General features: G+C 37.7%; 1 long non-coding RNA gene across 5 annotated transcripts in view; it reads left to right on the top strand.

Annotated features, from left to right (window-relative positions):
• LOC109502683 overlaps positions 1-15084 on the top strand; it is a 200189-nt gene that overhangs the window by 113472 nt on the left and 71633 nt on the right. The window lies entirely within an intron of this gene.

The raw sequence follows: 15084 nt of genomic DNA, 5'->3' as shown, positions 1-15084 counted from the left end.
TATCCAAGGTTTGAAATTTCATATTTTTTTTTAAATATTCTGCGTGATGGAATGGGAAGAATGCATAAAGTAATTCTTCTGTGTATCCACTTACAACAATTGCTCTGAGGAAAAAGCAATTGTACAGTTGTTTTAGTCGTAAACTGTATTGGCTACTTTTTATCATAGGATGATATTTTAATTTGAAAGAATGATAACCTATGGTGATGCAGACTTGGGTATTTGGTACACATTTTCCTAAAAGTGAACAAAATGAACCTATCAATCCACAGAAACCTGAGCATGTGTTGCCAATGATAAAATTCAAGCTTTCAAGTGGAAATTTGAATTTTGGAAAACTTAAATCTCCCATCATGAGCTTGACAGCTTCCTAATCCTTAAAGATTCCTCTGACAAGATTAGTAGCAATATCACTAATACGACTTTTTGATGTTCTATAATGAAATGTGTCAACATTTAGAAGATCTGATAACCTAGTGAATTAGTATTTTCTAGATAACCAATGCATGCTGTCACAAAATCATTCATGGATCAAAGATCCATTTAAAGCGTTAAGATAGATCAATGGATTTTAATGCAGCAGAAGACAAAATGGCCATTGATACTGTTTCAGATTCTATATTGCAGCTAACCTGTAAGACACTATCATGAATTGAGTTTTGGGTATTAGGCTAAGTGAAATTAGTCAGAGAAAGACAAAAATCCTATGACTTCACTCATATGAGGACTTTAAGAAACAAAACAGATGAACATAAGGGAAGGGAAACAAAAATAATATAAAATCAGGGAGGGGGACAAAACAGAAGAGACTCATAAATATGGAGAACAAACTGAGGGTTACTGGACGGGTTGTGGGGGGGGGTGGGCTAAATGGGTAAGGGGCACCAAGGAATCTACTCCTGAAATCATTGTTGCACTATATGCTAACTAATTTGGTTGTAAATTTTAAAAAATAAAAAATAAAATTAAAAAAAAAATTTCCAGTTACCTGAAAAAGATATCAAAAATCTCATCCCTTTTCCAAGTACTTCCAAGATTTCCTTCTTACGCTCCAATCAACATATCACAACAGATTGTATGGAAGCAGGTATGAGAATCCAGCTGTCTTCTATTAAGTCAGAGACATTAAGGTTATTTGCCAAGATACAAAATAATGTCACTCTGCTCACTAAATTTTTTGTTTTAAGACAGTGTGGTTATTTTTAATAAAATATTTTATATATGTTAATGTATAATTGGTTTATTATTTTTATACTTATTACTAAATATTTAGGTAATTCTCTGTAAACATTTCAAATATAGTAAGTATTAATATTAGAACTCACAAGCACAAAAGCTCTCTGGGCACCCCCAAATTTTGAAAGATTATAAAGGGGTTCCAAGGACAGAAGCTTGAGAATTACTGACATAGGAAAATAAATGGGTATAAATTGTACATTTTAGTTCAAGATAGGAAGTACTATCTGAAATTGGAGCTGTCACAATCCCACTAGTAATTAAAACAAAAGTAAGTTAAAGTACCAGATAGAAATGATTTCCTACCCCTCACATTGGCAAAATTAAAACAATCTGATAGTATCAAGTTGGTGAGAGTGTAATGCGAGTGTAAGAACTCTCATTTATTGCTGGTGGAAGTTTGAGTGATATAATCACTGGGGATAGATAATTGACAATCTCTTGTTTGATTGAAAATGCATTTTATAATCAGGCAATTCTACTTTTTATTATATGTTTTTGAGAATCTTTCACTGTTGTACTCAAGGATGGCATGGGCACAGAGGCCTACTGTTGGCCTTTTTTTGTAATAGCAAACAAACTAATTCAAAGCAGCACCATTATATACCTGGATCCCATATAATTGTTAAAGTGAATGTGCTAACTCTCCAAATGTATTTAGAGGTCTTTAAAACATAATGCTGAGTGAAAACAGCAACAGGGAGATATATATGGTACAGTATCATTTATGTACATTATAAAAGCCACACTCACAAAATATCTATGTGTTAAGTTGAATGATGTGAAATTGCATTCTTTAGGTCAAAAATAGTTGAGGATTAGCAAATCCATATTATTCAAGTGAAGGTTAAAAAACTATCAGAAGTTTAGGAAACTTAGGAATTTATCACACTACATTCTTCTGGGGAAGGCGATATAGGCTGGCCAATGGTGAGGGACTTCAACTTTATCTGTAATTACTTTCTTTTATAATAATGAAAAACAGATAAAATATCAAAATGAAAATTATAACTGATAGGAATTTGGGTGTTTATTTTGCTATGATATCTCAAGAAATTATTGCTTTTAACTGGAAATGTCTCAAAGAGGATGAAATGAGTCAAGAGGCAGCCTGCTTCTTTTACTGCAGTGTTCAGGATATTGTAGGGGACATTCAAACATCCAGTTCTGGGGCTTCTGGGAAACCCACTGCCTTTACTCAAAGACATAAATGTGGTTAGAGCAGCTTCTAGTTCCGTGGCAGCTTGTTGTGGTAGGAAAGAGGCATGAGAACCGTGAATTTCTTCAGAACGCCTATCAATCCCAATACCTAATTAGGTTCATAAAAGGCTGACTTCTGGTGCTTAGTGAAGGAAGATTTTTAGCTAGCAGAATATTCACTTTATTCACTTCAGCAGACCTGAAAATACTGACTTCATCCAGTCCCTCTAAACAGTCCATTTAGATATTTTTCACCAGGACTGTGAAAGTTAGACTGACCTATTAGACACAGATAAAACAAACTTAAGATGTATAAATTGTAGTTAATAGGCAGCATGTAACCTAATGTATTACAAGCATCTTCTTTGGATGGTACTTTGTTTTTTCTTTGTTTCTGAACTGCCTTAAAAGTAGGATTTTTAGTGGGAGCCTCACAAAATTGAAAACAAATGACACAATAAATTAGTATTTAAGTCTTTCATGCGGTTATTCTTGCAGAGCTCTGGTTGGAGAGGAGAAGGGAAGATCTGACCAGGACCTTAAGAATATCCCAGCCTAACTGGATAGCCAGAGCCCATACAAATGACGTTCCTATCAAACAAGCTATAGGAAGTGATAACACTGAGTTTTGGCAGCCATGGCTAGAGAGAGCACTGTAGCTGTTGTGGAAAGATTGTGATAAGAGCTGGCTTGGCATGTGTTTGGGAACAGCTTCCCAGGGGAGATTGAAAAGTGAGATAGATGGGCCAGTTTACCTGTGTGAGATCCAGTTTACTTACTGTGGGACTTGTGATTTTCTGCTGAGTTTGGAGGTTAATTCTGGAAGAGTGGATTAAGCCCAGCAACACCGTTGTGATTCACGGCAGAGTCTTGACTCTTGCAAATGAGTCGGGAAATACGAGGAGTGTGAAATATAGCAGGCGATGGCTAAATAGTTCAGTGGTGGTTATTGTTATTAGAATGTGTGAGGCAGTCTTCTATTTATAGCACACTGTTCTTAGCGTTTGTCCAGCTCTACCTCTACCCAAAGAACTCAATGTGACATTAGGCTGGAGAGCTGCTCATCTAGGTGAAATTACTAAGGGGATTCCAGTGGAGCTTCAGATTATTCACATTTCAATGACATTTCCTCACGAAAGATATAGGACTGCTTATATATAGTCAGCTGTCAGACAGCGACACGGAAGTGTGCTCTGAGATGGGCCCTGGATGCTGTGGGGTTTATTTCTCTAGCTTAGGGCCACACCAAGGTAGAGTCTTTAGCAACTCTGCCCTTTTTCACACGTCCTAAGTCATAGTGGTCCAAATGAATCACCTTTTGTAATATATTTGGATCTCTTCTTATTCTTAATGAATCTCTGTCTTCTAGGCTTAGCATCCTGACAGTTTATTCAGTCATTCATTTGTTTAATATGTGTTGAGTAGTCTGCTAAGTGCAGTTAAAAATAAATAAGAAGTTTTTAATCTAATGAAGGAGGTAAGGAACATCCTCAAATATCCTTAAAAAAAATGGAATGAGAAGTGCCATGTCAACCAAGAGCAAGAAGGGTTCCAAGAATGGCAGTGTTCAGATGGCGGTGGGTGGGAGAGGTTGATAATAGAGGGAGAGCTCCCTCTCAGGAGGGAGCTGAGAGCCTTACAGGAGAAGCAGAACAAAGGTGTCAGCTTCATGACCAGGTTTATGGCTTGGTAGTCCTTCTAACTGATGGTTTAAAAATATCTGTTCAGCATTTGTTTAGTGGAAAATAAGACCCACAGAAGCCTCTTCTCTACTGCCTCAAGTGATTTAGTTCTGGTCCCCAGCTTGTATACCCTATTTAGGAGGGGAAAAGCTCTGTGGTTACCTGGATCCACTCCCTCTGGAAGGCAGTATAGCCACCTGCCATCTGTGGTTATTCACACTTACCCCTGCCAATCCTCCCCAAGCCCAAGTGGCTTTATTAAATTATTCCTTCTTAACACCTACAGTGCTGTTTCTGAATGGAGTCCTAGTAAACACAGTTTGCTCCATTTCGCTACATTCTTGAGCACTACTGGAATAGTTGCCATCTGGCCCTCTCCCTAATCTAGCTCTGAAGAGAAGCAACAGCCTGAGCAAAAGTTCAGACTGGAGAGCTTGGGGGTGACATTCCAGAATATGAAATATCATCTGTAAAGAAGTAGTGAAAGAAACTGCTGTAAAGGAGGGGCATCAGCTTGTAGAGGCCTGTGAAGACTAGTCTAGTCTAAGTGAATGGGCCTCTGTTCACTAAGTCATAGGAAGGCACTAAAGGATTATGAGCCAGGATTATGATTTGCAAAATCAGATTTGTAGTTTGGGAATTCTTTTTGGGTTGATAAAAGGAAATAGTGGACCTAAAGATGTATAAGAGTTGTACATTCTCATTCTTTATAAATGTCTACATTTCAAAAATTTCTATAGTCACTAATAGTCATACTCAATGGTTAATATTTTGCTATTTCTGTCCAGTTGTATTTCTTTGTGCATGTTTATATGGTTGGGATTACAATGTGTATACAACTTGTTTTCAGTTTTTGTACCTACCATAATAACACTAATTCCCCACATTATTAAAACTCTTCACGAATAGTTTTTAATTGGTTGTACCATATTTTGTAGAAATCCTTTCTTTCTCAACCATTTCCTTAATGTTGAACATTTGAGTTATCATCTATTTACTATTAAATCATGTTATAATTATTTAATTAAGATTCATTTGGCAGCAACATGATTTGGAGAAGAAGGTTATGTTACACAATAACACATAACTGAAATGGGAGACAATGACAGGAAGAAGTTTCATTGATTCCACGTCTAATTTGGGTAGGAGTGAAGGAAGGAATGGAGGAAATCTTATGGGATTATTGTGAGCTTTTCAAGCTTTGATTTTTAAAAGGCCTGCACCAAGTTTTCTTCCTCTTTTATACCCAGTGAGCCCTCATTACATGGTTTGTTTAATAAATGGATGATGAATGAGTAATTGAACACTAGGCTTTAGCAATGCTGCTGTTGCCAAGTACCATCACATGCATACATTCTAAATAACATTTTTACTATGGCTTCCCCGAAGAAAATGGTATCCATCCTTGGCAACTATTATCTAAACCATCCCAATGCACCAATTCCCTGTGATGTGTCTGATGTATTTATTTACTTCTTTTTGGAAACACAACAGCCATGAAAACAAAGAGTGGTCAGCAAAGAAATTAATACATTTGCTTCTGTTTTTTTTTTCAATATTTTTCATTTACTTCTGGTCAATAGGCAAGCATGTATAAAAATTTCTATAATGTGCCAGTGCTATGCTCAGTGCTTTGGCAAGTAAAGTGTGTATTCTGCCTTATGCATGACTTATAATATAGTCATGTAGCAGAAACTAACATGCAGAGATAAAAAAGAGAGAATGATTTAGAGATCGTGTTTAGTGAAGAACGCATTTATTATCTACTGAAGCTTAGAGACAGGAATAACAGAATGGGATAAGAATATTAGTAAACACAAAGAAGGCAAGGTGAATTTCATGAACCAAGGTGAATTTCTGTCAGTATTGTGGTTTTTGTCTAATTCCTTGAAATGGAGGCAGGCAACGGATGGTCCCCAGTTCCTGTGTAGGGGATCCTTCTTTACTTCCCTATGATAAATGGAGACCCCTAAACTCATTTAATCAGTGCTTCACCACCACATTCTCAACTGCGATGTTGGCCTGAGTCTACAACCCCAGAGACAGACAGACTTGCACCTAAGACCTGCTATAATCCACGTGAATAATCAATATTTGCTGGTGCAATGATCTCACTCTGGGAAATAATGCTTCTGAGCTAATTGAGCTAATGAGAATATATTAGCTATTGGTCTAGTGAAAGTGATGGCAGAGTAATCTAATTCCTACTGGCTCCTGGATAACCTTCAATTTAAAGGTAATGACATTAAGAAATGTTAAACTGAGTATGCTCAAGTGTACATGATATGTACTCATTAGGCAGTGCAAATGGCCATCAGTAAGTCATAATGATTCTTTAGAGCAGGGGCTCTTCACCTGGGGTCCATGGATAGAATTCAGAAAGTCTGTGGACTTGGATCGAAAAGAGAGTACAACCTTATTTTCCCTAAATTCTAATGAAGTTTAGCATTTTCCTTCATCAGGAATATGGGCAGCAAGTTACAGTGGTATTCAAGGTACCTGTGACTTAGTCGTGAATAGAAACTACACCTATTTTTGTATCACATTGCGTTTGTTTCCTATATCCTATAAGATATTGTTTACATTCAACAGTACTTTGAAAATATGATAATTAGACCCGCAAATGGATCTTGCTATTTCATACATTAATAAAGATTATGTTGTTATATCAATTTTTTTTAACATTTTGATATTAGTATTTAACTATAACTGGTTTTCTTTGTATTCTTTTTGGGGTTTTTTTGGTGTGTGTGGGTTTTTTTTTTCTTTTGCTTTAAAAAAACGTTGTTGTGAGAAGGCATTATAGACTTTACCTGACTGAGAAGGGGTTTATGCACAAAATGATTCGGGACCCTTACTTAGAAAGAGGAACCTTTTGTTCCTGGTGAAAACTTTGCTACTTGCAATACAAATTCTTTCTGTTTTTCTGACACGGGGGATCCTACCAGTCCCTTCCTATGGGGGAGAACTTGGAGTGGCTCCGCTGTCAGTTTACACAGTGAGATCTTACACCATATGTAACTCTAGAGGCTGGAGAGATGACACTCTGCCAAAATGGTTGGGAAACATGGAGAAACAGAGAGCTGGTGGCTGGACCATCTTACAAGGAGAAGTGACTTCTATAAAATTTTATCATGTTGCAGACTGTTGCCTTTCCTCCTCGGCTCTTCTCCTTCTCAACTCACGTCATATCAACAAAAGTTTTCGACAAATAAACTAGCAAAATACAAGGCTGCGTGAGCCAGCCTTTCTTCCAGCCGTCCAGTTTGGTTGGGGGGATGGTTGTGGAGAAGAAAAGGGAGAAGAGATGGCCAGGGTCAAGTTGTCATTTCATCTCCCCATATAAGACCCCACTGGCGGTGTGACATTGCTTAAGTAACACATCCTTTCTAGTCTGTGATTTCATCATATTAAAATGAGAGGCCAGTTCTGATTTTGACTGGGTCCTGAGTGCTGGGAAAGATGGAGTAGTTGTTTAAGGGCTCAAGATTTTGCTCCCGTGGCTCTGACTCCCTGACAGCCCAGACATACGCCAAGAGGAATGGAGAGAATCACTGGACCTCAGCTTCTCAGGAGCCTCTTGAAAGCTGATCTAGAATGCTTCAGGGTCTGCCATGTGAGGAGAGAGCACAGGGAGGCTCTTTGGCACTAGCTTCCTTGGGTCTTCCAAGGTGAAAAGTTGAGCAATGTCACCAGTGAGGCAGTGCAGATCCATTTCGCAAAGATCTTTGGAAAGCAGACTCCTCCCCGACTGTGCTCTCAGATGGCTGGTCTGTGTCTGTCAGAGCGTAGGAGGTTATTTGGGCCCAAAAGTAAGCCCGATTCAAATGGTCATTATTTTTCCTGTTGCTTACTTTACTTTCCATAGCCTGTCTCCTTTTAAATTTATTTTTATTTTTTGCATCACTTCTGCTGATTTAAAAAATCACTCATTCTCATGCACTCCACTCCAAGAATGAAAATAAGCCTTTCAGATAAGGTTTTGTGGCCTAAATTGGGGAAGCAGACCGGGTACAAGGAAACATGTATGATGTTTATTTGGGTCCAGGTTTATTTGGGCTTAATTGTGAAAATGTGTGGTTTCTCAAGCTGCATATTCATTTATTACAATGTTAAAGTGATTATGGTAAAATACTTCACAGAGGCTCCTTGACTCAGTGGACAGACATCGTGGTGGTCTGAGCAAATAGCTTCTGTTATTGAAGACCATGAGGGAAAGGAAGGGGAAAAAATAGTTACAAACAGAGAGGGAGGGAAACAAACCATAAGAGACTCTTAAATACAGAGAACAAACAGGGTGGATGGGGGTTGGAGGAGAGGGGAAAATTTGGGATGGGCATCAAGGAGAGCACTTGTTGGGATGAGCACTGGGTATTATATGTAATGATCCACGGGAATCTACCCCCAAAACCAAGAGTACACTTTCACACTGTATGTTAGCCAATTTGACAATAAATTATATTTAAAAAAAAAAAAGAAGAAAAGGGAAAAAATAGCTTTTGTTATTTTCTGAATCTGAAGCCCACTCTTCTAACAACTACATCTTTGCTACTGAATTCTAAGAGAAGAAACTGCTTGTGAGCTCTTGCACTGGTTCTAAGGCAGCAAAAGATTACTGTATTAGAAGTTCCCTAGCTCTACAGGATTTTACCCAGGAACATTTTGTTTGTTCTTAAAACACAAAGGTCTTAATTTAGCAGAATTTTTAATTGATGGTAATTTTTGTATAATCGATCTTTAGGAGAAAAAAGGAAATGCCAATGAAATACCTACTGGTGCTTTGCTCAAGAAACCATCTTTCATTTCATGACCTGAGATTAGTGAAAAATCCGTTTAATCTCCTGTACCTGCTATCTTATGACTATACTTTATGACTATGATTAACATTCACAAATGACCAAAGGCAAAGCAAAACCTCAAATCGTTAAAGATCCAGAAAGCTTTAAGAATAGCAAAATTTGAAACTCAATTTTTCTTGCTTAACAACCCTCATTACCAAATCTTATATTGAATATGCTGATTGATTTAAGTTTTATTACCCTTTAGAAAAAGAGCCAAATCTTGTTAAGCTAGGTGCTTGAATGGAATGGTATTTGACCTCCCATTTAGCAAGAAAGACAGTATATTTAAGGTGTATTTTGAAGGCTATAATATAAATTTAGATTTAGTCACCAGTGTGGCTAAGGAATTAATATCCACTTCATTCTAAATTTATTTGGTTTGAGTATTCTGCAGAAGATGAAAAAATTATGCTTAGTTAGGAAAGACCCAATGAGGCTAAAGGAGGAACATTTAACACAGTGTTTAAACTTCAGAATGAGAAAATTTCTGGAAACAAAAGAAGAAAATGAAATAAACATTTTATGATTTTTAGGTTCTGACCTCTAGTCTTTGGGGGAAGCAATGGTGGGTTGAACACTCTTTTGATTATTGATTCATGTAATTCCCATGATCATTGACAGGATTTCTGGAATGTAACATTTTAATCACTAGATCTAGACTGGACCAAGTGTGGTATGAGATTTGTTTATTATTTCATTTTATTGGAGAGTCTACAAGAATGTTATTCAGAGCTCTCAGCTTCTCCCACCACCACCCCGCCCCCCCCCCCCCCCCGCCCATCCATGTAGCATCTCTTTCAGCCTCATTATTTTATGTCTGTAACAAGATGAGTCATAAAATCAAATGCAAAATGTTCCAGTTTGCACCCCTGGACAGAGGAACCAGCGTACAGCTCAGCGAAATGAGGCAGTAAACTTAATACTTTTGTGCAAACTGTGCAAAACCATGTACTTTTGTACATTCACTTAAAGCTTTAAGTCTGGTGGTTTAATAGAATCTTTAAGTTCATGAACAATAGGAAGAGAGGCAAGAGATGCAGAAATTAAATGAATAGTTGCAATTCCATATAATAGAATGTGTAACTTTAATCAGCTTTAATCTTACATTTTGACCCCTTGTTTCTAAGCCAGTCATTCAGAGAACGAGCTGGGGTTTTATTCCACAGTATCTTGGCCATACCCCTTGCTCTGTGTGTTGTCCTTCTGTGACTTAATGTTGTGTAGTCATTTTTGCCCTATTTGGACATCAACAACTTCCTACCCTCCTAATTCAGATGGGGACAGCCAAATGCAGCTTTATAAAAAATGATCATTTCCCATCCATCAACAAATGCTTATCAGTGGGCCAGATATACATGCTGAAAACATAGCAGTGAACAAAGTGAACAAATTTCTATCCTCAGAGAACTTATGATCTACTTGAGAAAAAGACGCTAGTCAAATGAAAAATTATATAATTTCAATTTGTTGTAAGAACTTCAGTGGAAAATTAAAGTACAGTCTTTGAAGATAATTATAATTGATGTTAGTTTGGGAAGTTAGTTTGTCTTTCTGAGAATGACATGAAGATGATTTGAAGTACAAGTAACAATTAGCTGAGAAGTGAGTTGGAGAGAAGATTGTTCCAGCCAGATGGAAGCACAAGGATGAAGGTTCTGGAGGGGGGAAGAACTGGGAGCATGTGGGGAAGGAAAAGGTGACTAGTGTGGCTGGAGTGTGGTGTGCATGGTATGGGTGTGGGAGTAAGGGTGATGGGCTTAGGCCAGAGCTACTGGCGACTGGGAGTGGCCAGATCATGCAAGGTATGTGGTCTTTTTTAAGGACTTTGGATAATAAGCCATTGCAAGAATTTAAGCAAGGGAATTATACAATCGAATTTAAGTAGACAATACCACTTTGGCTATTGTGTGGAAAATCAGTTGGAGGAGGAGGCAAGAATGGGAAATGGAATATTGCTGCTTTAGCCCAAGACAAGATCACAGCAGCTTGGACTCCAGGGATAGCATGAAGATGGACTGGAGTTAGTGGATTCAGGTAAAGCAGATAGGACTTGGAAATGCCTTGCAGGAGGGGATGAGAAAGAAAGAAGTGACAAGTGTGACTTCCAGATTTTTGGCTACTGCAATTAAGTGTGTGGAAAAGATGCCATTTGCTGAAATAGGGAAGGCTGGAGTTGAAACAAATTGGATGGAGAAATCAAATTTAATTTTAATATGTTATGTTTGAAATATATTTGAGACTTTACAGTGGTGATGTTAAAGAATTCATTAGATAAAAGGGTCTTTGTTTAGAGATGCAAGTTGAAAATTAATTGGTACATAGATGCCACTTAAAGCCATGTGAATGTATATTTATTTTACTGATAAATAGCATATACTAAGAAAGGAAGAAGCTCCAGGATGGAGAGCTGAAGAACTCTAAAATCTAAAGGTCACATAGAGGAGGTCTTGTTGTTTAATAAGCCTAAGAAGGTACAAGTAAGAGAAATAAGAAAACATTTAAGATAACATGGTGTCCTAGAAGGGATCAAAGAGACCATTTCAACAAGAAGAGGGAGGCCATTTTGGTTGAATGTGGTTAGCAGTTTAGTAAGATGAGAACCTAATAATTTAGAGGTCGTTGGTGGATTTAGTAAGAATAACTTTGGAAGTAGAGGCAGCATTTAGATTATAGTAAATGGGCAGTAGGGAAGTGGATATAGAATGTATAGAAAATGTTTTAGGGAAAGATAGGCTGTGAAAAGAAGCAGAGAGGGGTGTGGTCTCTGGTGAGGGTTACAGGTCAAGGGCGGACTTTTTAGAAGATGGGAGATACTAGAGCATCTTTGAGTACTGATAGGAATCAGAAGGAAAGAGGAGGTGTTTGAGGATGAGAGGGATTAATGATGGAGCAGCCCCTCCGAGAAGGTGGGAAGGGTGGTAGATTAAGAGTGAGTTCTGCTAAAATGTCAGAGTTAGCAGAGTTGGGATTTTTCTAGGCAGGGGTTATTGAAGGGGTGGGGGATTTGCAGGCATTTGCCAAGGAGTAATTTTAATGATAGATCAATGATTTTGATGTGGGTAAGGAAGGAAGTAAGGACACCAGGGTCTTAATGAATAGAGAAATGGAGAAGTCTATGGATTTGAAGACTTGAAGGCAATGAATGCTTTGGACAAGAGTTTCTACATGGATGCTAGCTTCACCCATACATACTAGGGTCTTTCTTTTTCAACTGCCCTACATCCTAGTTTGCATTATGTATTGCCAAATATCTTCAGAACTCCTCCACAAAAAATTCCCATGCTTACAAACTAAAGTAGAAAAGTAAAACAAATAAGCATGTCTTAAATTTCACTTAGTCTTGCCTCCTGTCTTAACATACTTCTTTTTGGCCTGAGGAGCATTGATCATGTGTTTGTTGGAGAAAAATGTTTATTGGAATGTCAGGATCCATTCACTTAATTCTGCTTCTAGTTAGATGCCTGAATTTATGTGGTTCCCCCACCAGCAAGCTCTGTGCAAAAAAAAAATCACAATTGTTTGCTTTTTCTATATAGACCTTCTAGACACAAATGTATTTCCTGACTAGGACCAAAGTATGCCTAATTATTAAAGTTTTTTTTTTTTCTTGTTGGTTTCTTTCCAAACTAGATTTTTGCCCTTCATACTTAGACTTAGTTATTCGTTGAGTACCTATCAACTGACTGGCAATGTGCTAGCTTCTAGGAATAAGAAAATTTGAAAACTAATTTGCTCTGGGGCAGGCATGCAAATCCCAATTTATTGTAAATGCTTTCATTAGGCACTTATAGAGGACTAGGGGAATACTGAGGAAGGGAGCAATTAATTCTACCTTGGTAAAGGAGTTAGAAAAGGAAGGTATTTTTGAGAAGGGCTATTAAGAGTAAGTAGAAGTAGGTAGCAAAGGTGCGTATGTGAATGACAATGTTTGCAACCTGGAGAGGAGTCTGTTGTGGTTTGTGACTAAGCTGTATGGATCTAGTCCCAGGATTTCAGTTTGAAAGTTTTGCTTGACCAAATTCTGACAAAATTTATGGTCAAGCTAACAATTTGCATATTATTCTATAGGATAGAACTTTTTAAAGGTTTTAAAATAGAGGACTGATTTGATCATTTCTGTTTCTCTTGCCCTATTTCTGTTTTGCTTCTAGTCTTAATATATTTCTGTTAAGCAACTACTTTTTACCTCAGTCAAAATTACGTCTCGGAACTGACACCACTAAACTCCAGATGCCCCAACTTGAGTTGCTGATTTTGACAACTCTGATGTCCCCACCCAGCCTTGGAATGATTCTCTGCCAGCCCTGCTTCTTTGAATCAAAGTCTTGAGTAGATGAGTCTGATTGGCTAGGTTTGACCATGTGACTACATTAGTTGCAAGGTAGCCTGGGATGATGAATGTCCCACATTGCCAGTTTCCATACAGAAGCTGTCTCTGCCCTGCATCAAGATTCCTAAAGGGAAAGATTCTCCAGACATAAGTAGAGTTACAAATAATGATCAGCTAAAAAAAAAAAAAGAAAGAGAGAGAAAGAAAGCTGTTCATAAACCATCTTTTATGGATGAAGAAAGTAACTTGTCCAAGGTCACAGTAGTATAAAGCAGTGAAGGAAGGACCTCAACAGGAAGTCTGACTCCAGAACTCATATTCTGAGCCACTACATCCTATAATTAAACTGTAGAGTGATAAAGACTTTGATAAGGTGTGCACAGGGATGATAGTGATATACTGGAGAGAGTAAGGAGGTTTTTGGCTGTGAAACAGAGTGAAAGTAAAGGGTCCACCTGTACAGGAGTTGGGCATATTGGTTTTGTTAGCACCATAATGTCACTAGGGGTGGGGCAGGTTGTTACAGCCATAGTCAGGAACAGAACAGGGGAAGTGCTTGATTAGTTCAGAGCCTGTAGTTTGGCCAACTTAACCAAGCAGCATGGCTAATATCCCTGAGACTTACTTTTCAAATCTCTGATCTCTGTTGATCTATTTCTCTTAGATCTTTGCGTTTTCTAGCCTCACTTATGGGCCCCTAACCCCCTGCCTCTCCCCCCCACTTCCCCACCCCATTTCTGACTTTTCTTTGATGTTCTTCCTGGTCACAGAGAAGTTAAACTCGAGGGAATATTTAGAGGGCCTTTTCTGAGAGGAAAAACATCAGTGTTAGTCAGATATACACACACCAGATGCAAAAACAGGAATAATAAAAACGTGTAATTTTAGCTAAAACCAAATCTGATCATAAGATACATCTAAGAAGTTAAATTTCAAATTTTTTGGATCCTTCAATGAAAGTAAATAAATTGAACGATTTTTTATAAACACTAGTCAAAATGTTGCAATAAGTCACTTCTAAGCTACATAAACATTTAGGCCCAATTACATAATTTCTATTTTTTTAATCTTGAAAAACAAAACAACCAAAAGGAGACCCTTGTGATTAGTCTTTCTATTTCATTCATTTTCCAAGTGTTGGATTCTCAGTGACTCTAAGTTTGTAGAATGTGGTGTTGCTTTCCCTGGGAATGAGCATTTCCAAAGCATCTTTCTTCTCTTGTTTTTACCTCATGGCATTATCCAGCTATCAATATCAAGATTTATTAGAATGTTCTTTATCCACCTAGAAGTCCTTAGACTCTTAGTAGGGCTTCCAGTTAAATTTTGTAAATTCCAGGCTATTGGTGAGTGCTCTACAATAATAAATACTTTGTATTCCTTTCATACGTTATCTCCTGGCATTTGAGGGGAATATATACCTACCATCAAATACTCATGAGATCCATGGTCTTTTCCATCATGCCACTTATTAGGGTTGCTCACAAATCCGAATACAGCGTTTTCCTTTTCTTTCAGCCACTGCCAATATTTACCTTTCATTTCTTCTGTTTCCCACAATTATCCACATCTAAACATTATCAGAACTGTCCCCAGGCGTCTAAACTTTAAATGAGATTGTAACTTTTCCATTCAGGTCTTGTTTCATTAAACAAATATGTGGGTGCTACATGATTTTGCAGCAGATACTGTTTATGTGGGAGTTGGATTTGTACTGTTTACAGTTAAAGAGAAAAAAATTCAACACTTTATTGGACATGTACTAGCATGTGGGTGAGGTTGAAGAAAATAATTG

Source organism: Felis catus, chromosome C1 (assembly GCF_018350175.1).
Source record: "Felis catus isolate Fca126 chromosome C1, F.catus_Fca126_mat1.0, whole genome shotgun sequence".
Lineage (NCBI taxonomy): Eukaryota > Metazoa > Chordata > Mammalia > Carnivora > Felidae > Felis > Felis catus.
The sequence above is the reverse complement of the archived record's forward strand: the minus strand, read 5'-3'. Positions and strand labels throughout refer to the sequence as shown.